The following is a 27,658-nucleotide window of genomic DNA, read 5'->3' as shown; positions in this document are numbered from 1 at the left end:
CACAAAAGCAAGTCACAGTGGTCTAGAGTAGTATATTGGAACGAACCTCACATCAAATGTAGTGTCACAGAAGCAAGTCACAGTGATCTAGAGTAGTATAATGGAATGAACCTCACAAAAAGTGGAGTGCCACAGAAACAAGTCACATTGGTCTAAAGTAGTATAATGTAATAAACCTCACAACGAGGGTGGTGTCACAGCAGTAAGTCACAGTGATCCGGAGCAGTATAATGCATTATGTCATATGACAAAGAAATGGCCATTAATCCATAAACATGAATTCATTTGTCAATAGAGAAAATTTGCTGACAATTCATTTGTTGAAATTTAATGTTAAAAAACCAAGCAATAAAAAAACAACTGAAAATATTTATTCAAATAAAGCATCTCTGGCACAGCTAAACCATGACCAAACAGTTCCACACTCTCACTGTACCAACTCGCTCACACAAAATGGTTTAAAATGACAATACTGCATAGTGATACTTTAAACAAAGAATGAGAACCTTTTCAATTGACACAGTTTTGACTAATGCAATGAAGAAGGTGGTGGTGACAAAGCTGACAAAATAATTTAATCCTATTTCTTTATTGCGAATGCATTGTTTTGATTTATTCTGCAAAATTGTAATTTCTCCTAAGATATTGGCCGTTCAAAGGTCATGGCTGGCCTTGAGTGCAGTGCAACACAGGAGGCTAGGGTACCAGACAAATATTTGTCATATTCGTTTAGCTAAAGTGAGACAACAGAACAAATGTCTAATACCAAACTTATCACAATAATCAGTCTCTGGATGGATCACCTACAGCCACACTGTCTCATACCAAACTTATCACAGTAGCCAGTCTCTGGATGGATCACCTTCAGCCACATCATGTATAACTGCCAAATATATTATAAAGTGTTTAGAAGACTGCAATCATATTATAAATACAGATAGATATATAGATAGATAGATAGGGCTTAAGTTTAACTACATGTGTTAACTGTTATTTATCATTTGGGATCAAAATATAAAATATGTCAACATTCCTTATGTTGCATTTTCTGAAGTTATGGTCTCTCAAACTGACAAGCCATCCTCCATCTCACCACAGTCAATGGCTTCAAGGCTACATAGTACCATTCTGAGAAAGAGTACTACACCATAGCTGATTGAGAAAGACTACTACACCATAGGTGACTGATAAAGACTACTACACCAACGCTCACTGGGAGAGACTTCTACACCACATCTGACTGGGAAAGACTACTACACCACATCCTACTGGGAAAGACTACTACACAACAGCTGACTTGGAAAGACTTCTACACCACAGCTTACTGGGAAAGACTACTACACAACAGCTGACTGGGAAAGACTAATACACCACAGCTTACAGGGAAAGACTACTACACCACAGCTGACTGGGAAAGACTACTACACCACAGCTGAATGGGAAAGACTACTACACCACAGCCGAGAAAGACTACTACACATGGATGACTGAGAAAGACTACTACACCATAACTGACTGGGAAACACTACAATAACATAGCTGAGAAAGACTACTACATGACAGCTGGCTGGGAAAGACTACTACACCACAGCTGACAGGGAAAGACTACTACACCACAGCTGATTGGGAAAGACAACTACACCACATCTGAATGGGAAAGACTACTACACCATATTTGACAGGGAAAGACTACTACACCACAAGTGACTGAGAAAGACTACTACACCACAGCTGACTGGGAAAGAATACTACACCATAGTTGACTAAGAAAGACTAATACAACATAGCTTACTGGGAAAGACTACAACACCATAGCTGACTGGGAAAGACTAATACACCATAGCTGACTGTGAAAGACTACTACACCATAGCTGACTGCGAAAAACTACTACACCACAGCTGATTGAGAGACTAATACACCAAAGCTGACTGACAAGCCTGAAAAAACAAAGTTTGTTTCTTGTATACAATTGAATATCATATACAAAAGGACACATGATATTAGGAACAGTTACTGATACTTGGTACAGTTGCTGATACTTGGTACAGTTACTGATACTAGATACAGTTGCTGATACTAGGTACAGTTGCTAATACTAGGTACACTTGCTGATACTAGGTACACTTGCTTCTAGTGTATTTAACTGGCATTTGGGACAAGCTGATTGGCTCAAATAGATCTGTGATACTTCAAGTGTAGTTAACAGGCATTTGGGACAAGAGGATTGGCTCAAATAGATCTGTGATACATCAAGTGTAGTTAACAGGCATTTGGGACAAGAGGATTGGCTCAAATAGATCTGTGATACTTTTAGTGTAGTTACCTGACATTTGGGACAAGCTGAATAGCCTAACATTAACATAATAATATGATCCCAAAGTTATGACATTTCCAAATCGAAATTCCATGTCTAACAGAAAAATCGTTATTCCTGATGTCGTAGTCATGACTATACCAGTGTGACTATGGCAATCGGTAAAACAACTAATCACCTTATAGTCATGACACTTCCAAATTGAGTATCTATGGCTAACAGCAAAACAGTACTCCTAACCACATAGTCATGACATTTCCAAATTGAGTATCTATGGCTAATAGCAAAAGAGTACTCCTAACCACATATTCATGACACTTCCAAATCAAGTATATATGGCTAACAGCAAAACAGTACTCCTAACCCTATAGCCATGACACTTCCAAATGGAGTGTCCTTGTGTTAGGGTAAAGCAATACTATAACCTTCTGGTCATGACACTTCCAATGCCTGGATTAACAGTAAAAGAGTAATCCTGGAATAAGAATAACTGCACTTCTATATGTACTGTCCTTGCCAAACAACAAGACAGTATTCCTGACCCCCAGTCAAGACACTCCCAAAATAAGTGTCCATGCCAACAGAACCAGTAGAATTCATGACAACCAACATAAGTGTCCATGCCAACAGAACAGTAGAATTCATGACAACCAAAATAAGTGTCCATGCCAACAGTACAGTAGTATTCATGACACCCAAAATAAGTGTCCATGCCAACAGAACAGTAGAATTCATGACACCAAAATAAGCACCATACCAACAGTACATAGTATTCGTGACACCTAAAACAAGTGTCCATGCCAACAGAACAGTAGAATTCATGACACCCAAAATAAGTGTCCATGCCAACAGTACAGTAGAATTCATGACAACCAAAATAAGTGTCCATGCCAACAGTACAGTAGAATTCATGACACCCAAAATAAGCACCATACCAACAGTACATAGTATTCGTGACACCCAAAATAAGTGTCCATGCCAACAGAACAGTAGAATTCATGGCAACCAAAATAAGTGTCCATGCCAACAGTACATAGTATTCGTGACAACCAAAACAAGTGTCCATGCCAACAGTACAATAGAATTCATGACACCCAAAATAAGTGTCCATGCCAACAGTACAGTAGAATTCATGACACCCAAAATAAGTGTCCATGCCAACAGTACAGTAGAATTCATGACACCCAAAATAAGTGTCCATGCCAACAGTACAGTAGAATTCATGACACCCAAAATAAGCACCATACCAACAGTACATAGTATTCGTGACACCCAAAATAAGTGTCCATGCCAACAGAACAGTAGAATTCATGACACCCAAAATAAGTGTCCATGTCAACAGTACAGTATTATTTATGACACCCAAAATAAGTGTCCATGCCAACAGTACAGTATAATTCATGACAACCAAAATAAGTGGCCATGCCAACAGAACAGTAGAATTCATGACACCCAAAATAAGTGTCCATGCCAACAGTACAGTAGAATTCATGACACCCAAAATAAGTGTCCATGCCAACAGTACAGTAGAATTCATGACAGCCAAAATAAGCACCATGCCAACAGTGCCATAGTATTCATGACAACCAAAACATGTGCACATGCCAACATCACAGTAGTATTCATAACCCCATAGTGATGATACTTCCAAAATGAATTCCCATTACAAGCACTTAAACAGTACTTCTGATCGCATACTAATGACAGTTTGAAAAGGAATGTTGATGCCTAACAGTAAAACAATATTCCTCCTCATGAATCATGACACTTCAAAATAGTGTCTGTGACTAACAGTAGAACAGTATTCCTGACTCGTGACACTTATTTCCTTGCCAAGCATTAAAACAGTGCTCAGCCTCAGTATTTGTGAAACTAATAGATTTCCAAATGTATTGTTCTTACAAAACAGTAAAACATGACTTGGACCACACAGATGTGACAAGTCTAAATGGAGTAACCCTGCACAACAGTACTCTGCAAGATGACTATAGAGCAAAGAATTATCCTTTTAATGTACTCTGCAAGGTGAATACAGAGCATGTAAATGGTATGCATGTAAAAGGTTTGCATGTAAATGGTTTGTATGTAAATGTATGCATGTAAATCGTCTGCAAATAAATGGCATGCATGTAAATGACATGCATGTAAATGGCATACATATAAATGATCTGCAGGTAAATGGGATGGATGTAAATGGTATGCATGTAAATGGTCTGCAAGTAAATGGCATGCATGTAAATGTTATACATGTAAATGGTCTGCAAGTAAATGGTAAGCATGTAAATGTTATACATGTAAATGGTATGCATGTAAATGTTATACATGTAAATGGTATGCATGTAAATGGTATACATGTAAATGGTCTGCATGGAAATGGTACACATGTACATGGTGTACATGTAAATGGTATACATGTAAATGGTATGCATGTAAATGGTATACATGTAAATGGTCTGCATGCAAATGGTATACATGTATATAGTATGCAAGTAAATGGTGTACATGTAAATGGTCTGCATGTAAATGGTATGCATGTAAATGGTATACATGTAAATGGTATGCATGTAAATGGTATACATGTAAATGGTATGCATGTAAATGGTATACATGTAAATGGTATACATATGTAAATGGTATACATGTAAATGGTATACATGTATATAGTATGCATGTAAATGGTATGCATGTAAATGGGATGTTTGTAAATGGTATACATGCAATTTGTATGCATGTAAATGGCATGCATTTAAACAGGTGGTAAAATAGATCTAACAAGCTAATGTCTCTTTAAATAAAATCTGTCATAGCCATTAGTTGTACACTCTTGTGATGTCATCTCACTTAGCCACTGGTTGTACAGTCTTGTGTTGTCATCTCACTTAGCCATTGGTTGTACAGTCTTATGATGTCATTTCAATTAACCATTGGTTGTACACTCTTGTGATGCCATCTCACTTAGCCACTGGCTTCACACTCTTGTGATGTCATCTCATTTAGCCATTGGTTGTACTCTCTCGTGATGTCATCTCGCTTAATCATAGGTTGTACACTCTTGTGACGTCATCTCACTTAATCATCTCTTGTACACTCTTGTGATGTCATCTCACTTAGCGATTGGATGTACACTTTGGTGATGTCATCTAATTTAGCCATTGGTTGTACTCTCTTGTGATGTCATCTCATTTAGCTGTTGGTTGTAGTCTTTCTCATGATGTCATCTCACTTAGTCATTGGTTCTACACTCTTGTGATGTCATCCCATTTTGCGGTTTGTTGTACACTCTTGTGATGTCACCTCACTTAACCATTGGTTGTACACTCTTGTGATGTCATCTCACTTAATCATTGCTTGTACACTCTTGTGATGTCATCTCACTTAACCACTGGTTGTACACTCTTGTGATGTCATCTCACTTAATCATTGGGTGTACACTCTTGTTATGTCATCTAACTTAATCATTGGTTGTACACTCTTGTGATATCATCTCACTTAATGATTGGTTGTACACTCTTGCAATGTCAACTCACTTATTCTTTGGTTGTACACTCTTGTAATGTCATCTCACTTAATCATTGGTTGTACACTCTTGTGATGTCATCTCATTTAGCTGATGGTTGTACTCTTTCTGATGATGTCGTCTCATTTAATCACTGGTTCTACACTATTCTGATGTCATCTCATTTTGCCATTGCTTGTACTCTCTTGTGATGTCATCTCACTTAATCATTGCTTGTACACTCTTGCTATGTCATCACACTTAACTATTGGTTGTACACTCTTGTGATGTCATCCCACGTAGCCACTGGTTGTACAGTCTTGTGATGTCATCTCATTTAGCCATTGCTTGTACACTCTTGTGATATCATCTCACTTAACCATTGGTTGCACACTCTTGTGATGTCATCTCTCTTAAACATTGGTAGTGTACTCTGTGATGTCATCTCACTTAACCATTTGTTGTACACTCTTGTGATGTCATCTCACTTAATCATTGGGTGTACACTCCTGTAATGTCATCTCACTTAATCATTGGTTGTACACTCTTGTGATATCATCTCGTTTAATCATTGGTTGTACACTCTTGTAATGTCATCTCACTTAATCATTGGTTGTACACTCTTGTGATATCATCTCATTTAATCACTGGTTGTACACTCTTGTAATGTCATCTCACTTAATCATTGGTTGTACACTATTGTGATGTCATCTCACTTAATCATTGGTTGTACACTCTTGTGATGTCATCTCATTTAGCCGTTGGTTTTACTCTCTGATGATGTCATCTCGCTTAATCATTTCTTGTACACTCTTGTGATGTCATCTCACTTAATCATTCGTTGTACACTGTTGTAATGTCATCTCACTTAATCACTGGTTGTACACTCTTGTGATGTCATCTCATTTAATAACTGGTTGTACACTCTTGTGATGTAATCTCACTGAATCATTGGTTGTACACTCTTGTGATGTCATCTCAGTTAGCCATTGGCTGTATACACTTGTGGTGTCATCTTACTTAACCACTGGTTGTACACTATTGTGATGTCATCTCACTTAGCCATTGCTTGTACACTCTTGTGATGGCATCTTAAATTATCCTCAGGTACCAAAAATCAAATAACAGCTGTTTTAATCTCCTTGTCTGTTAAAGTGTTCATCAAAAGATAAACATGACAGACATGGAAAATGTGCCATACATACATACAGATATGGAACTTGACCATAAGCATATACAGACATAGAACACATGCCATAGGTACACACAGATATTGAACTTGACCATAGGCATATACAGACATAGAACACATGCCATAGGTACATACAGATAATGAACTTGACCATAAGCATATACAGACATAGAACACATGCCATAGGTACACACAGATATCGAACTTGACCATAAGAATATACAGACATAGAACACATGCCATAGGTACACACAGATATCGAACTTGACCATAGGCATATACAGACATAGAACACATGCCATAGGTACACACAGATATCGAACTTGACCATAAGCATATACAGACATAGAACACATGCCATAGGTACACACAGATATTGAACTTGACCATAGGCATATACAGACATAGAACACATGCCATAGGTACACACAGATATTGAACTTGACCAAAAGCATATACAGACATGGAACACATGCGATAGGTACATACAGATATGGAACTTGACCATAAGAATATACAGACATAGAACACATGCCATAGGTACATACAGATATGGAACTTGACCATAAGAATATACAGACATAGAACACATGCCATAGGTACATACAGATAAGGAACTTGACCATAAGAATATACAGACATAGAACACATGCCATAGGTACATACAGATATGGAACTTGACCATAAGAATATACAGACATAGAACACATGCCATAGGTACATACAGATAAGGAACTTGACCATAAGAATATACAGACATAGAACACATGCCATAGGTACATACAGATATTGAACTTGACCATAAGCATACACAGACATAGAACACATGACATAGGTACATACAGATATGGAACTTGACCATAAGCATATACAGACATAGAAAACATGACATAGGTACATACAGATATGGAACTTGACCAGAAGCATACACAGACATAGAACACATGCCAGAGGTATATACAGATATGGAACTTGACCATAAGCATATACAGACATAGAACAGGTGTCATAGGTACATACATACATGGGTCTTGATATTAATCATACATAGACACAGAACTAAGCCATCAGCAAATACACAGAAATATGCCACAACCACAAACAGACATTGACTATGTTTTAAACACAAACATACAATTTACCATGCCACAACCACAGACATTCTTGTTGTTGTAGGGTTTGACATCATTTTTAAGCACAACATAGGCTATACATGGCAGCCAGTATTAATGGTGGTGGAAGAACCCGCAAAATCCCCAAAAAGAATCACCGACCCTCGAGAAGCTACTTTCAAGCTTTCTCACATACCCACATGGGGCGAATTTGATAGTCAAACCCACACAGACATAGGTGAGATGGCATTCATCCATAATGGAGTGTGCCTTAGACCACGCTGCGACTCACGGCCCCCAAACAGACATTGCACATGCTTTAAGCACACACATACAATTAACCATGACACAAGCACAGACAGACATTGCACATGCTTTAAGCACACACATACAATTAACCATGCCACAAGCACAAACAGAAATTGCACATGCTTTAAGCACACACATACAATTAACCATGCCACAACTATAAACAGACATGGCACATGCTTTAAGCACACACATACAATTAACCATGCCACACCTAGAAACAGACATGGCACATGCTTTAAGCACACACATACAATTAACCATGCCACAACTACAGATATTGCATATGCTTTAAGCACACACATACAATAAACCTAGACACAAGCACAAACATACATTGCACATGCTTTAAGCACACACATACAATTAACCATGTCACAACTACAAACAGACATTGCACATGCGTTAAGCACACACATACAATTAACTTGCCACAAGCACAAACAGACATTGCACATGATTTAAGCACACACATACAATAAACCATGCCACAAGCACAAACAGACACTGCACAGGCTTTGAGCACACACATACAATCATCCATGCCACAACTATAAAAAGACATTGCACATGCTTTAAACACACACATATCATTAACCATGCCACAAGCACAAACATACACTGCACATACTTTAAGCACACACATACAATTAACCATGCCACAACTACAAACAGACATTGCACATGCTTTAAGCACACACATACAATTAACCATGCCACAAGCACAAATAGACATTGAACATGCTTTAAGCACACACATACAATTAACCATGCCACAAGCACAAATAGACATTGAACACGCTTTAAGCACACATAATTAACCATGCCACAAGCACAAATAGACAATGAACATGCTTTAAGCACACACATACAATTTACCATGTCACCACCACATACATTGTTGTTGTTGTAGGGTTTGACACCATTTTGCAGCACAAAATAGGCTATACATAGCAGCCAGTGTTAATGGTGGCGGAATACCATGCAAAATCAACGGAAAGAACCACCGACCGTTGAGAAGCTACTGGCAAGCTATCTCACACACCACATGGACCGAATTTGAGACTCGAACCCACACAGACAGAGATGAGATGGCATTCATCCATAATGGAGAGTGCTTTAGACCACGCTGCCACTTGGGGCCCAAAAACAGACATTGCACATGCTTTAAGCACATACATACAATTAACCATGCCACAAGCACAAACAGACAATGCACATGCTTTAAGCACACACATACAATTAGCCATACAACACTTACAAACAGACATTGCACATGCTTTAAGTGCACACCTACAATTAACCATGCCACAACTACAAACATACACTGCACATGATTTAATCACGCACATACAATGACCCATTACACAAGCACAAACAGACATTGCACATGCTTTAAGCACACACATAAAATTAACCATGCCACAGCTATAAACAGACATTTCACATGATTTAAACACACACATCCAATTAACCATGCAACAAGCGAAATAAGAATTGAATATGCTTTAAACACACATACAAATAACCATGGAATATGCACAAACAGACATTGCACAAGCTTTAAGAACACGCATACAATTACCCATGACACAAGCAAAGATAGACAGTGCACATGCTTTAAGCACGCACATACATTTAACCATGAAACAAGCACAAACAGACACTGCACATGCTTTAAGCACACACATACAATTAACCATGCTACAGCTATAAACAGACCTGGCACATGCTTTAAGCACACACATACAATTAACCATTACACAAGCACAAACAGACATTGCACATGCTTTAAGCACACACATACAAATAACATGCCACAAGCACAAACAGACACTGCACATGATTTAAGCACACACATACAATTAACCATGCCACAAGCACAAATAGACAATGAACATGCTTTAAACACACACATACAATTTACCATGTCACCACGACATACATTGTTGTTGTTGTAGGGTTCGACACCATTTATCAGCATAAAATAGGCTATACATAGCAGCCAGCATTAATGGTGGCGGAAGAACATGCAAAATCCCCGGAAAGAACCACCGACCATTGAGAAGCTACTGGCAAGCTTTCTCACATACCCACATGGGCCGAATTTGAGACTCGAACCCACACAGACAGAGGTGAGATGGCATTCATCTATAATTGAGAGTGCTTTAGACCACGCTGCCACTCGGGGCCCAAAAACAGACATTGAACATGCTTTAAGCACACACATACAATTAACCATGCTACAGCTATAAACAGACCTGGCACATGCTTTAAGCACACACGTACAATTAACCATTACACAAGCACAAACAGACATTGCACATGCTTTAAGCACACACATACAATTAACATGCCACAAGCACAAACAGACACTGCACATGCTTTAAGCACATACGTGCAATTAACCATGCCACAGGCAAAAACAGACTATGCACATGCTTTAAGCACACACATACAATTAACCATGCCACACCTACAAACAGACATTGCACATGCTTTAGGCACACACATACAATTAAACATGCCACAACTACAAACAGACATTGCAACTGCTTTAAGCACACACATACAATTAACCATGCCACAAGCACAAACAGACATTGCACATGCTTTAACCACACACATACAATCAACTATGCCACAAGCACAAATAGACACTGTACATGCTTTAAACACATTTATAATTGACCATGACACAAGCACAAACAGACATTGCACATCCTTTAAGCACACACATACAATTCACCATGCCACAACTACTGATATTGCATATGAATTAAGCACACACATACAATTAACCATGACACAAGCACAAACAGACATTGCACATGCTTTAAGCACACACATACAATTAACTATGCCAAAACTATAAACAGATATTGCACATGCTTTAAGCACACACATTCAATTCACCATGCCACACGCACAGACACTGCACATGCTTTAAGCACACACATACAATTAACTATGGCACAAGCACAGACATTGCACATGCTTTAAGCACACACATACAATTAGCCATGATATAAGCACAAATAGATATTGTACATGCTTTAAGCACACACATAAAATTAACCATGCCACAAGCACACATAGACATTGAACATGCTTTGAACACACATATAATTAACCAAGCCACAAGCACAAAAAGAACTTGCACATGCTTTAAGCACACACGTACAATTAACAATGCCACAACTACAAACCTACATTGAACAAGCTTTAAGCACACACATACAATAAACCATAACACAAGCACAGACAGACATTGCACATCCTTTAAGCACACACATACAATTAACCATGCCACAACTATAAACAGACATGGCACATGCTTTAAGCGCACACATACAATTAACTATGCCACAACTATGAACAGACATTGCACATGCTTTAAGCACACACATACAACTCACCATGCCACAAGCAGAAACAGACACTGCACATGCTTTAAGCACACACATACAATTAACTATGCCAAAAGCACAGACATTGCACATGCTTTGAGCACACACATACAATTAGCCATGCCACAAGCACAGACAGACATTGCACATGCTTTAAGCACAAACATTCAATTAACCATGCCACAACTACAAACAGACATTGCACATGCTTTAAGCACCCACATACAATCAACCATGATAAAAGCACAAATAGATATTGTACATGCTTTAAGCACACACATAAAATTAACCATGCCACAAGCACAAAAAGACATTGAACATGGTTTAAACACTCATACAATTAACCGTGCCACAACCACAAATAGACAATGGACATGCATTAAACACAAACATACAATTTACCATGCGACAACCACAGACCTTGTTGTTGTAGGTTTCGACGACATTTTTCAGCACAAAATAGGCTATACATTTGAGCCAGTATTAATATTGGTGGAATAACCTGCAAAATAACCGGAAAGAACCACCGACCCTTGAGAAGCTACTGGCAAGCTTTCTCACATACCCACAAGTGTCGAATTTGAGACTCGAACCCACACAGACAGAGGTGAGATGGCATTCATCCACAATGGAGAGCGCTTTAGGCCACGCTGCCACTTGGGGCCCAAAACAGACATTGCGCATGCTTTAAGCACATACATACAATTAACCATGACACAAGCACAAACAGACATTGAACACACTTTAAGCACACACATACAATTAACCATGCCACAAGCACAAACAGACAATGCACATGCTTTAAGCACACACATACAATTAACCATGACACAACTACAAGCAGATATTGCACATGCTTTAGGCACACACATACAATTAACCATGCCACAACTGTAAACAGACATTGCACATGCTTTAAGCACACATATACAATTAACCATGCCACAAGCACAAACACACTTTGCACATGATTTAAACACACATACAATTAACCATGCCGCAAGCACAAATATACATTGCACATGCTTTAAGCACACACATACAATTAACCATGACACAAGCACGGACACTGCACATGCTTTAAACACACACGTATAATTAACCATGCCACAAGCACACATAAACATTGAACATGCTTTAAACACACACACAATTAGCCATGCCACAAGCACAAACATACATGCACATGCTTTAGGCACACACATACAATTAACCATGCCACAAGAACAAACAGACATTGTAAATGCTTTAAGCACACATATACAACTAACTATGCTACAAGCACAAACAGGCATTGCAGATGCTTTAAGCACACACATACAATTAATCATGCCACAACTATAAACAGACATTGCACATGCTTTAAGAACACACCTAGAATTAAATATGCCACAACTACAAACAGACACTGCACATGATTTAATCACACACATACAATTATCCATGCCACAAGCACAAAGAGACATTGCAAATGCTTTAAACACACATATACAATTAACCATGCCACAACTGCAAACAGACATTGCACTTGCTTTAAGCACACACATACAATTAACCATGCCACAAGCACAAACAGACATTGAAGATGCTTTAAGCACACATACAATAAACCATGCCACAATCACAAACAGACATTGAACATGCTTTAAGCACACATACAATTAACCATGTCACAACTACAAACAGACATTGCACATGCTTTAAGCACACACATACAATTAACCATGCCACAAGCACAAATAGACATTGAACATGCTTTAAGCACACAAATAATTAACCATGCCACAATCACAAACAGACATCGGACATGCTTTAAGCACACATACAATTAGCCATGCCACAACTGCAAACAGACATTGCACTTGCTTTAAGCACACACATACAATTAACCATGCCACAAGCACAAATAGACATTGCACATGCTTTAAGCACACATGCAATTAACCATGCCACAAGCACAAACAGACATTGAACATACTTTAAGCTGCTAAAAGCACAGAAAGATACTGAACCATGCCATAAAGACACAAAGACTTGGAAACTAAGCCATCAGCACACAGATAAATAGAAACCATGCCATAAACACACAGACATTGAACCATACCATGAGCACACACAGACACTGAGACATGTGATAAGCACACACAGAGCCATACACACAGAGACATTGAGTCATGATATAAACCCATTCAGACATAGAGCCATGCTATAAGCACACACATTGAATGGCGCCATAAGTACACACATACATCAAGAAATGCCATACACACACGGACATTCAGCCATGATATAAAAACATTTAGACATTGAGCCATGCCATAAACACACAATAAACATTAAGCCATGTCATAAGCACACACAAACACTGAGCCATGTCATAAGCACACACAGCCATCAAGACATGCCATACACACAGAGACATTCAGCCATGATATAAAAACATTCAGACATTTAGCCATGCCATAAACACACTGAGCCATGACATAAGCACACACAGGCATTGACCCATGACATGAACACACGCATATACTGAGCATGCCATATGCACACACATATACTGAGCCATGCATAAGCACAGACACTGAGAACAATATAATAAGGACACACTCAGACATTGAGCCAGGCCATAAGCACAAATATTGAGTGATGCCATAAGCACACACAGACATTGAGCCATGCCATAAGCACCCACAGACATAGAACCATGCCATAAGAACACACATACATTAAGCCATGTCATAAGCATACACAGGCATTGTGTCATGCCTTAAGCACACACAGACATTGAGCCATGCCATAAGCACAAATACTGAGTGATGTCATAAGCACACAAAGGCAATGAGCCATGCCATAAGCACACGCAGGCATTAAGACATGCCATAATCACACACAGGCATTGAGCAATGCCATAATTACACACAGGCACTGAGCTATACCATAAGCACACACACATATTGAACCATGCCACAAGCACACACAGGCATTAAGCCATGCAATAAACACATACATACAAGAAGACCATGCCACAAGAACACACAGACATGGAAAGGAGCCATGTCATAAGCACACACAGGCATTTAGCTATGTCATAAACACACACAGGTATTGAACATGCCATAAGCACACATAGGCAATGAGCCATGCCATAAACACACACAGGCAATGAGCCATGTCATAAACACACACATGCATTGAACATGCCATAAGCACACATAGGCAATGAGCCATTCCATAAACACATACCTACATTGAAACCATGCCACAAGCACACAAAAACATTGAACCATGCTATGTGGATACAAAGACATGGAAACCATGACATCAGCACACACAGACCATGAACCATGCCAGAAGCACAAACAGATATTGAACACGCCATCAGCTCAAAGATAATGAAGCATGCCATAAGCACACTCAGACATAGAGTGTGTGTGATTTGGATTTTTAGCTATGTTTGCAGTGTGGCAGTTTATAATGATGTCTAGCACCAGAGCTTCATGCAGCAGACATGTAGCATCATGCTCCATCCAGTCACCAAGTTATCCATACACCAGGCCATCCAGTCCTAACTTTAACTTCTTAATGCTGAGTGCTAAGCAAGGCAGCTGCCAGTCCCATTTTTATAATTCTTTTCTATGACTCAGCCGGGAACTTCATCCAAGGCAGACACTTTTACCACTTAGCCCACTGGAGTGGTTTCACACAAACATGGAACCATGCCATAAATAACACAAAGACATGGAATGGAACCATGTCATAAGCACACACATACATGGAAACCATGCCATAAGAACATACAGACATGGACTGGAACCATGTCATAAGCACACACATACATGGGTAACCATGCCATAAGAACACACAGACATGGAATGGAACCATGTCATAAGCACACACATACATGGAAACCATGCCATAAATAACACATACATATATGGAAACCATGCCATACAAACACACAGACATGGAATGGAACCATGCAATAAGCATAAACAGACATTAAATCAAGCAATAAGCACACACAGACGTTAAATTACGCCATAAGTATTATCAATCTTCAGCCTGGAAAATAGTTCCTATAATTAACACTGGAGCAAATCAAAATATTTTGACATATCATACCACACTGAGAAAAGACCTCTATTGACTCATCAAATCTGAATTATCCATCAATGCCGTATGAACGGTTTCCAGGTCACATTTCTCAGAGGTGATAATCAATGCTGTCCACTCATCTTAGAATTTATTATAATGGTACTGAATACTCGCAAGCCCAAAATAAAATCCATATAAAATTATGAAATTCTGTATCGGTCTTTTCTTTCACTGCTAATTATACCATGATATTTCCATGACAACCATAACACATTATGTAAACGCATCATCATTGTTATTGGTTAATGAATGAGAACCACAACATAGTTATTACTGGTTAATGAAAGGGACCGCATCATCATTATTACTGGTGCATGAATTGTGACTATAGGTCATGTGTCTTGTACCCAATGTCTGACTAATCCCTGAAATCCCTGAAATCAGTACAATAATCAAACAGTCCTGTACCTAACTAATTCCTAAAATCAGCAAAATAATTATACAGACCTTCGCCTAACTAATTTCTAATATCAGCTAACTAATCAAACAGTCCTTGGCCTAAGTATTTTCAAATATCACCAAATAATTATAAAACCTTATGTCTAATTCCTAACATCAGCTAAATAATCATAATGCCCTATGCATAAGTAATTTTGAACATCAGCAAAATAATGATTTAGTCCTAGGTCTAATGAATTCCTAACATTAGCAAAATAATTATACAAACCTATGCCTAATTAACTACATCAGCAAAGAAATTATTCTTTAACTTGTTTATGATTTTAGCTGATATATTAAAATTATTATTACTTTAAGATGAACATATTTACTAAAGTTAATGTCTATTTGTTTTAGAAATCAACTAATTCCTAACATCAGCAAATTAATTATACAGCCCTATGCCCAATTAACAACATCAGTAAAGTAATTATTTTTATCGTGTTTATGGTTTTAATTTGCATATTAAAATAATTATTACTTTGAGATGAACAGTTTTACTGAGGTTAAAGTCTACTTGTTTTAGAAATCAGGTATATTCTAGAAGCAAGTTAGTTATAAATTTGAAGAAAAATTGGACATTATCCTGGTTATGTTGTTGTGTCTTAGCTTTTTATAAAAAGTTGTTTACTTCAGAATTACTCATTCCATATCTTAATATCAGTTGCTAAATTACACTATGGAATTATTGTGATTTCATTCATGAACATTTTAGATTTTATCACTGTGATACATCAACACTGTTAGCAAATCAACACTATTCCAGGCTAATGGAATATAACACATACACAACTGGAATTTATTTGGAACACCAATGAAATTCATTCTGAATAATCTAAATTGTTGTACTTGTGACATATTTTTTTAGGACTACTTGAGATTTAATTCACAATATTGTAAGTTGCTTTATAAATTTTCACTTTGTATTATATGGAAATAAATCATTTGTTAAATCTGACAAAACTTGATTGATTTTACTGTTTTCTGTTACTTAGTTTAGGACCGTTTACTCATGACATGATGGATTTTTTCCATTACTTAGTTTAAGACCATAGACTCACAACAGGAATTAGTGCCATCAATGACTAACACATATTAACTTCTAAAAAACCTTGTTAAATTTGAAGAGTCACAAGAAGGCTGGCTGCACTACATCAATATCCAAATTAAATATAATTGGATGATTTGATAATAATTCTTCTCTTTTAGAATTAATTACCTGCTGCATCAACCTGTGCCACACTTAATGATGTACTTTAAGCTAGTATTTACCTTTTGAAATGAATAGATTATTACAAGTGATTAATTTTTAACACGAATATTACACACAAGTCATGAGAATACTGGAGAAATAAATAGTTTGCATTAATTTCCTTTTCAGATATGTTATGATAAGAAAATATTACACACTGCTCAGTAAAAGATAATATTGTAAGTTGCCTTTTAAATTTTCACTTTGTATTGTATGGAAATAAATCATTTGCTAAATCTAATAATACTTTATTGGTTTTGCTGTTTTCTGTTACTTAGTTTAGGACCATTAACTCATGACATGATGGATTTTTTCCATTACTTAGTTTAAGACCATAGACTCACAACAGGAATTAGTGCCATCAATGACATTTACCACATATTAACTTCTATGCAGCTTGTTAAATTTGAGGAGTCACAGTGCTGGCTGCACTCCATCAATATCCAAATTAAATATAATTGGGTGATTTGATAATAATTCTTCTCTTTTATAATAATTCGATTCCGCATCAACCTGTGCCACACTTAATGATGTACTTTAAGCTAGTATTTACCTTTTGAAATGAATACATTATTACAAGTCATTATTTTTTAACATGAATATTATGCACAAATCATGAGAATATTGGAGACAAACAGTTTGCAATGATTTCCTTTTAGCTGCCATATTATGATAAGAAAATAGTACACACTGTTCAGTAAAAGATATAAATAAATTAAAAAAATTAAAGATAAACGCATCTTCTTAATTTTAGTTAAGGTTTTGCAAGGACCCTGCACACAACTTAGAGAGTAATGAAACAGGCAGTTTTCTAGTCTTTACGGTAATTGCATCCTTCAAAATCAGGACCAAGTCTCTTTGTCAATTACTACAATCAACGACTTGCAAGATCACCATACACTACTATATACAAGCGATTTGGAAATAGCATGAATCCGTCGCCAAACCCGGTATAATACGATCAGCAAAACCTGAGTCAACCGATACCGTAATCATCAGGATGACCTAATTGATTCAGAATGAATACGTTGATAATAATTACGGAATCAAGTAAATCTGACTTCACTTGCGTGTCATACGGGAATGGGGAAGGCTAAACTGGTTTTTGTTTTTTTTAAACGCTATACAATTTTCTGATGGGAAGAAAAACAGTTAAAATTACCCTAATAAAGGCTGCCGGAAGCAAAGATCAGCTGATTACAGATGCGTATACATGTACGTGTAGCCTCCTGATGATTTGGAAAGACACACGTTTGACATGATAAGGAGACATTTTCGAGATGGGAGCCGATTGCGGAGATAACGTATGATCATTAGAAATGATATTTAATAGATGTCACAGCTTCTTATACAACATACTGGACTTCGTCATATCGATCACTGAATGAACCCGTCCTAAGTCGCTTTCATCGCTGTTAAAACTCAATGGGCAAGCGCAGGACAGGTCAGACTAATAAGCCCGTATGGAAGGCGGCACGAGTTACCAAACTCCGGTCAAGCAGCAAATTGTAGATAAATTGTGAATAAAGTATTTTCCCTGGTATCAATTTCATATCCATTTTGGTGTAAATATTTATCCTGTTTACATACGTTTATCCTGTTATGATGATTTAGGATTTTCACATTTTTTCCAAGAGCAGCAGAGAGGGCGAACAGACCATAGAATTCCGACAAACAAATAAAACAAACAAAAAAAAATAAACACGTAGAAGGTCCAGATTTACACAAATAAACGTTTCCTTGAGATGATTTTATTTTTTGTTGAAACCAACCCCATCAATAAAACCCTATCGAAAAGGTAGCTGAAAAAAATAAAATATTCTACGTGTTTATTTATTCTTTTTTTGTTTAATTACTGGACGACCAACATTGGTAGGTGCCCTCTCTGCTGCTATTAATTAAAAGATTTTATCAAGACCCACACGATATCTTGTTCTTGGATCATGTAAATTTATTGTTATAAATCCATGCGGAGTAGCTTGCGCTTGTGAGAAGAAATTTCTAAATTTAATTATATCCATGTCACCACCACACCAAGTTTGATGAATATTTCGCAGCGTGTGTGTGTTCTACACCATTAAACACAACTAAAATGTTGCAGTTGTCCCTGATTACTTTCGGAATTTGTGTATATCGTTGAGTAACATAGATCACATCTGTATTTTTATGTCTACCTCGGGAAAATATTCTAGCTGGATTTGATTGTTTATCTAGCATCACATCGTCGTATACAACTAGATTATTGATAAACCCGTCTAAAACATCTGCGGACGGTGCTTCATCAATATCGGTTATAAACTCTATAGCATCATTACCTTCATCCAGTAATCGCGCGTTTTCACTAAAATCTTTAAGTACATCATAACATCGTTGATCATCAGCGGATGGTGCTACTAAATATAATTTATCCCATTTCAACCATCTCATTATCAGATTAAGTAATAACTGCGTCTTACCCGATCCAGATGGTCCTATGATAATCATTCTGATGGAATTCGGTAGCGCAGGGTGGTGTTTAACTGGCTCTCGTCGCCGAGTTGCTGAGAAATCAATTTTATCCATATATATATTATAACATGAATTTATATTGTTTACGCTGTAGAGTTAAAACTCCAACTGTTGATTTAGCTACGGTTACAACAAAAAATAAAAAAATAGCGTATGGTGGAAAATGTTCTGTGTGCGATAGGAAGAAAGTTTCGTTTTTACCTAATAAGCGCGGTGGTGATGTTGCTAATTTGATGTCAAAGTTTCCAGGTGCTCCATGGGCTAAATACAGCGGAGAAAAACATCTACCAGGATATAATTATTGCTGTCCTGGTACCAGACTTGATATCAGGCTCGATAATCAAGATCAACCAAAACCAGGCGAGGAACCAATAAACGCTATTGATCGAGCTTGTCACGCTCATGATGTTGCGTATAAAAGTAAAAATCTACAAGATAGACATATTGCGGATGTGAAATTAATTCACGCGCTAGATTCCATAAAAAATAAAAATATCAAAGAAAAATTAGCTAATTGGTTAGTAAGATCCGCGATGAAAAGTAAATTAGCGCTTGGTGCTGGTAATATATAAATGGAATCGATTTAGTATTCACTGAGATGATATTGGAGAGGTAAAGCAGCAATTGGTAAACTCGCTGATGCAGCAGCGGTTAAACATTCTACTGCTAAAACGTGGTTATCCAAACAAGCAATATGGCAAATTTATCTACCACGTCCTAAACAAATTCAGTACGCGTATTTCGATGTCAGTGTTCCTAATGAAGTTCATCAAGCTGATATTCTGTTTTTACCGCATGATGCTGTGCGTGGAAAAAACATACAAATACGCGTTAAACCGTAGTTAATGTTGCAAGTATATATAAAGAAGCAGAACCGTTATCGACGAAAACATCATCTGAAGTAGCCGATGCGTTTGAGCGAATTTATCAACGAGATGGTGGACCACGAGGTGGTCTGCGATGGCCACAGCTACTACAGGTTGATCCTGGTAAGGAATTTCTTGGTCCAGTATCATCGTTGATGAAACAACATAATACCAAAATACGACGAGGTCATACTGCAATTCACCGTGATCAGGCAATTGCTGAGCGATTTAATCGAACACTTGCCGAGCGGTTATTTGGATATCAATACGCGAGGGAATTTATTCAGGATAAAAGATCTCGCGAATGGGTTGCAAGATTACCAAACGTGATAGCTGCATTAAATAATGAGATCACACGAACAACCAACATGAAACCCATTAATGCAATTACGAAAAAAAATATACCAACACAACGAAAAGATGTTGAAAAACAGAAAATATTGGGTGATGTCACAGTCAGATATTTATATGAGCCTGGTGAACTTGAAGGTGGTAAAGCGAGAGCGACTGATCCTATTTGGAGTGTTACCACACACAAAATATCCATCGTGACAAGATCGCCAGGTAGACCTGCAATCTACAGATTAGATTCGGCTGCTCCTCAACGTGGATTTACACGTGAACAACTATAAATAATCCCCACGAATACACAACTACCACCGCGATCACTTAATATGCGCCGCGACGTCGATTACACTCGAGACAGGTCAGCATGATATTTTCTCGTGTATGACCGCGACTATTATCTTTTCTATCTACGGTAAATTGTCTTGAATCATTACTGGAATACCTCCACAGCATTATACAATTGCAACTTGTACAATGATTATTCTGCTGCTGTTTTAACTCAATAATAAATTCAACATCAAGATCAAAGTCGCGTTTATTTTTTTTATCAGATTGTTTATATCCGATTAATTTTTTTTTATTATATCATCATCGATGATGTTAAATTTATCAACGATTTCAGGAATTATAATTCTACGCAATTGAGATATTTTTCCGACCCTCGATACCGCTAAATAAACTAAATTTGACCACGCGATGTGATCGTCTACAATCCAGACTCGTGTGTCAGAAATAGTTAATCCCTGAGATGAGTGGATCGTCATGGAGATTTGTCAGCGTGTAGTGCATCTTCGACCACACTGATATCAACGGCGACAATATCATTTAATACGAGATTCTGTTTTTCAGTCTGCCCTGGAATATCAACATTAATATTTTGTTTTCGTGTATCTGATGGTCTATAACACAATGGTATGGGTAATTCTGAATATTTTTCTTTATGTAGTTGAAATAACCGCTGTTGTAAATCGTCTCTGATTATTTTTCTGCTTGCTACTATCAAATCGTTGGGTCTCCATAAATTCAAAAGATTACTCATTGAGGTCTCTGAGATCACTCCACGTAATATTTCACACTGAATTTTGTTTGATTGTAATCTGATTAATTTTTTTAATTCCTTCAAATTTGCATCGAGAGCTCTATAATCATCATCTATTTCTTCGTAATAATCAACGAAATTTTTTAACCAATCATGTGGAAATGGTCCAACAAAAGGCGGTGGTTGACCATGATCGCCACACATTATTATAGCGGTATTTTTCGTCAACAACCAATTAAGAAACGTTTTTAATGTATCTAATGACACCGTACATATCTCATCCCAAATAATTATTTTAGGTATATATTTTTCTCCCATTCGTTCAGGAGTCCACGTATCTCCGAGCCACCGAAAGAAACTATGATACGTGCACGGTTGTACTTGCCGTTGTTTCATCTCGCGTGCAAGTCTACGTGTGGGTGTCAGCACGATCATATCTGAATTTCTAAAAACATTAATCGCTCGAGTCGTTTTGCCGCATCCACCAGGTCCATTGAGATATTCTGTCTTATATCTGGTTATTGGATCACTCACCGGCGGCGCTTTCGACATTTCTGATATTTTATTACCCTCACGATAAAAATCTCTCATTAGAACATCTGCTGATTCTGTGTAATTGTGTAATATTTCTTTTTTTTATTCTCCACGAACTCCATCGTTCATCATTACTTGTAAATGTCATAACAGATTCTAAATATTTACTCGAAATATAAAACGAATCTGTTGCGACTCTGACTGCGGTCTTAGGAAATCTATTAATCATCGATAATAAATTTATAGAAACATAAGCCAACATGGAAGATCTTAGATGAGTATACTGTGGGGAGACGTCATTTATGTAACTAACGATCGTGCCCAATTTTGTTCCGTCGGATAAATAAACATTTTCTCGATTTACAAATATATTTCTCGCTGTTGTATCAGCGATTATAAAATCGTACTCGACATCATCTAAAATTAATCGTGTGTGATGTCTTTCATGATCATATGCACCACCTTGAGTAAATTTACCTATAATTCTTCTACCGAGATATTTTGCGGTTTTAAGTTTAATCTCGAGAATTTTAGGAGCTTCTTTGATAATATCATCTTCGGAAACATCAGGACATTTTTCCTTAAACTCGCTAATAACTTCATCAATATTGACATAATCTGGCATGGGCAACCAAACTTCGGTCTGTGCATGATATGATATAATTGCCTCACTGACCACCAACGATGTCAGTATCGCACAATCTAGCATATATCGTAACAAAACTATAGGTGCCCAATGTTTTTCACAAAAATGTCTGCCAAACCAAACATAACAAATCTTGTGAAGATTTTCGTTAAACTCGAATGATTCAACACAAGCAAATCCAGTCAGATCAAAATCAGGTAATGGTCCATTCATTGCCACTCGCGTCATCTCGTTTGTAGGGTGACCGAATCTTTTAAAGTATACAGAACAATCTCCGTATCCTAGGAAACTTCCTGGATAACATGCAACCATATCAACCGAAATAACATCATCGTAATTATACTTGGTATTCCACAATCCGCCTTGTCCGTATTCGACACAACTTGCGCGTACGTCCTCTAGTAAATCAAATCGTGTTGGTTTCCATGAATTTCGTTCTCTAGCGAAATGAGCCGCAACAGATGGAACGGTAAAACAATTAGTTAGTAATTTGTCAGTATTTTCCGCGAAAAACTTATGCGCGAGATTTTTTATCTCGTCATGCAGAGATTCTGTTCGATATATTTCACCATTTGGTCTAACAAACTGATCAAATTCACCTTCCTCATCACTTTTAAATAACCATACCGATACAGGATCGTTTTTACTTATTTCGTTGATAAAATCAAACATATCTGGGGTGTAAAATCTAACAGTTCGATCACGTGGAAATATTGTTACTGCGCTGGTCCACAATTTAACCTTGAAAATTTCATCGGCGCTAGTTTATCAACGTTGGGTTTTTTATTTATCTCATAGATTCCATAAATAACCGCTGTTACAGGATATGCTCGCTCATAATACGATTTGTCAATACCCGTCAGTAGACCAGGTCTGGAATTTTTACTTAATATGACAGTTTTATTATTGCCAAGGACAGGATCATATTTGTCACGGATAATCCAACTACCTGTTTCTGTTAATACAATAAATTTTACTTTGAGGAAACATTTTTGATTGCCCTCGTATTCAGTGATGTAGTTAATGATAGTTGCCGCTCGCTTGTCATTCATTGTGGCGTCCTTGACAGTATTGCGAATAATCTTGAACGTTGACCATGTATGAGATGCACCATCTGTGTAAAATTCCTTCTTGGCGTCGTGAATTTTCGAGATCAGACTTTTATTTTTCGGATCAACCAGATCTCGTACTGGCAAGTCAGAAGATAATCTGTCGAGGTTGAATTTATACTTAACAGGCCTAGCTTGGGATAATTTCTGAAACTCGTTCATATAATTAAAACAAATATTTAAATAAAAATATTATATATACAATGTCTCAATGCAGATGGTTGATGATCGGTTCAGTAAATCGATGCAACAAATCCTGCAGAGGCGAATTTTGTTGGATGCACTCACAAAGCATACGGCGACGAAGTCTAAGACCAATACCGTGTCTGCGGTGTGGTGTTGGAGTGCGAGGAAAAACAAAATTATGTGGAAAGTGTGGGGGAAAACGGTTGAGAGAGCTTAAAAGATATTATGACAAAAAAAAATAATAATGGTGAAAACGCTATAAAATCCGTGGAGGGTTATATATCAAGATTTCAGACAAACAATGATTTAAACAAATAATATTATTATAATGGAGCAAAATATATTTGTCCCACATCCCACAATAACAAACTATGAATGAGATCGTAATGGCATGATTAGAAATTGCAGGTTAAAAAAACCAGTTGGTCGTATTAATAATCATGGTTATCTAAGGTTCACATACGATGGAGGAAAGAAACATTATCTATGTCATCGTTTCATCTACGAATGTTTCTTCGGAGTGATCAAAGACGGTCTTGTGATCGATCACATTGACGGGAACACTCAAAACAATAATTTATCCAATTTACAAGTTATCTCACACAGCGAGAATAATGTACGTGGTAATACTGGAAGATGTAAGACAGTTTCCAGAAGGGCGGTAAATTCCACAATCACAGAAACTGGCAAAGTAATTATATTTCGTTCGATGTGTGCTGCTGCGAAATATTTTGATATTCACCCGCATTCAGTACAAAAAGTAGCAGAAAATATATATAAAACCGCCTTCTCAAAGAAATATAAGCAGAAAATCATCTTTCAGTATCAATAATTATCATCACCACATTATTAACTATCATCACCATATTACATTAATTTGTTTAATTTATGTCACAGTATGTCCTCCATACACTACTGAATTTTTGATTATATAAGGGGGAGATTACTTTGTAATATATAGTTTTCTTCGTAGATTTTTGATTTTTTATGATCGTAATTGGTCAGTTTAACTAATTACGTCGTAATTAATTACTCGTAGAAGCATATTTATGTTTTTTAAATATTTCCCATCATACAACATTAAGAGAAATCAGGGCAATTTTACAACCACTGTTATTGATCCGCAGGTAGCTATATACAATCAGCTTAGAAACCGTTGTTAGTGTACAGGTGTATTTCACAATCCGTTATTGATTTCGCAGGTATTTGCAGTCTGCATAATACAGATATATTCAGAAACCGCTGTTATAATTCAGAAACCGTTATTTTAATGCAGGAGTAGTCATTTAAATGTAGAAATTATTATTATTATTCAGAAACCGCTATTTTAGTGTAAATATATTTGGAATTAGTTCCTTAGTTATATATTAACTTTCGAAACATATGTTTCTAACAAGATTTGATAGCTCAATCAGTATTGTATTGGACTGTGACGCTCGCGGTCCAGGATCGAATCCCATGACTGACAATTGGTCGGGTGGTTACACATATTAGCGATTTTTATAATTAATTGGGGCACCGCCAGCCCCCCCCCCCCGGCCCGGCGAGAACACCATCCTATCATGTCAAACGTGGTAGATACATGTTTTTGTATTTCCCACGGGTTGATTATTGTGGGTGGGTGTTCTCGCGGAGAAAATGGCCTCATTACATTACATCTCATTTCATTCATTCATTCATTACATATATTTCATCTCATTACATCTCATTACATAATTAATGAACCTGCTAAAAGACTCGAATAGAGGTTCCATTTCATAATATATGTTCGTGTCGTCCGCGCATAATCTGAGCTCGCTAAAGACTCGATAGGGGCTCTTCATTCATTAAATGTTCTGTGTGCCTGGTGAACTTGGTAGAATGCGATGGCAATCTGCTAGTTCTTGGCTGTGCCGTCCATGCATAATGAACCTGCTAAAAGACTCGAATAGAGGTTCCATTTCATAATATATGTTCGTGTCGCCCATGCATAATGAACCTGCTAAAAGACTCGAATAGAGGTTCCATTTCATAATATATGTGCCGTCCATGCATAATCTGAGCTCGCTAAAGACTCGGTAGGGGCTCTTCATTCATTACATGTTCTGTGTGCCTGGTGAACTTGGTAGAATGCGATGGCAATCTGCGAGTTCTTGGCTGTACTGTCCATGCATAATCTGAGCTTGCTAAAGGCTCGATAGGGGCTCTTCATTCATTAAATGTTATGTGTGCCTGGTGAACTTGGTAGAATGCGATGGCAATCTGCGAGTTCTTGGCTGTACTGTCCTTGAAACATCCCGAAGAACTCGCTAAAGACTCGATAGGGGTTCGGGGATAATTTTTTTTTCATTTTAAAGATTTATATATTATATAATGAACCATGAAAATATCAATGACATTATTTCTGCTATCAAAAAACTAGAAGAAAACGGAATTAATATATCTGATGAACTAAATCCTGAAAAAATAATATCTGATTTTGAAACGTTGGAAGAGCTTAAGAACGAAAATAAGCACGTTCTATCATCTCAATATAAGTTCATAAAGCGGATTCAGTCAGCTATGTTTCAGTCACTGGCTGTGGTGAGCGATGATCAAGTAAATAAATTTGTTCCTCTTTCTGTCGCAGTAGAAAAGGTCAGATCGCTGTTATCACACGAGTACGAAACGAATAAAACAATCAGTACCCGCATAAGATACTTAAGAAAAATTATGTCAGCGGGTAACGACCAAAGCACACCTGTCTGAATTAATTATTTATTTA

At 37.3% G+C, this 27,658-nt stretch overlaps 1 protein-coding gene and 1 long non-coding RNA gene across 5 annotated transcripts in view; one reads left to right on the top strand and one right to left on the bottom strand.

The window, feature by feature from the left end:
- The window catches only part of LOC149789932 (uncharacterized), a 475,016-nt gene that overhangs the window by 224,194 nt on the left and 223,164 nt on the right, over positions 1-27,658 (top strand). The window lies entirely within an intron of this gene.
- Positions 356-19,210, bottom strand: LOC149789933 (uncharacterized). Its single transcript, XR_016423770.1, has 2 exons — positions 18,842-19,210; positions 356-883 (listed from the first exon to the last, which is right to left on the bottom strand). It is a non-coding gene; the product is annotated as an uncharacterized LOC149789933 (long non-coding RNA).

This window comes from Sinohyriopsis cumingii, chromosome 10, assembly GCF_028554795.1.
Source record: "Sinohyriopsis cumingii isolate HCF-2022 chromosome 10, ASM2855479v2, whole genome shotgun sequence".
NCBI classification, from domain to species: Eukaryota; Metazoa; Mollusca; class Bivalvia; order Unionida; family Unionidae; genus Sinohyriopsis; species Sinohyriopsis cumingii.
This window is presented reverse-complemented; position numbering and strand designations above follow the sequence as displayed.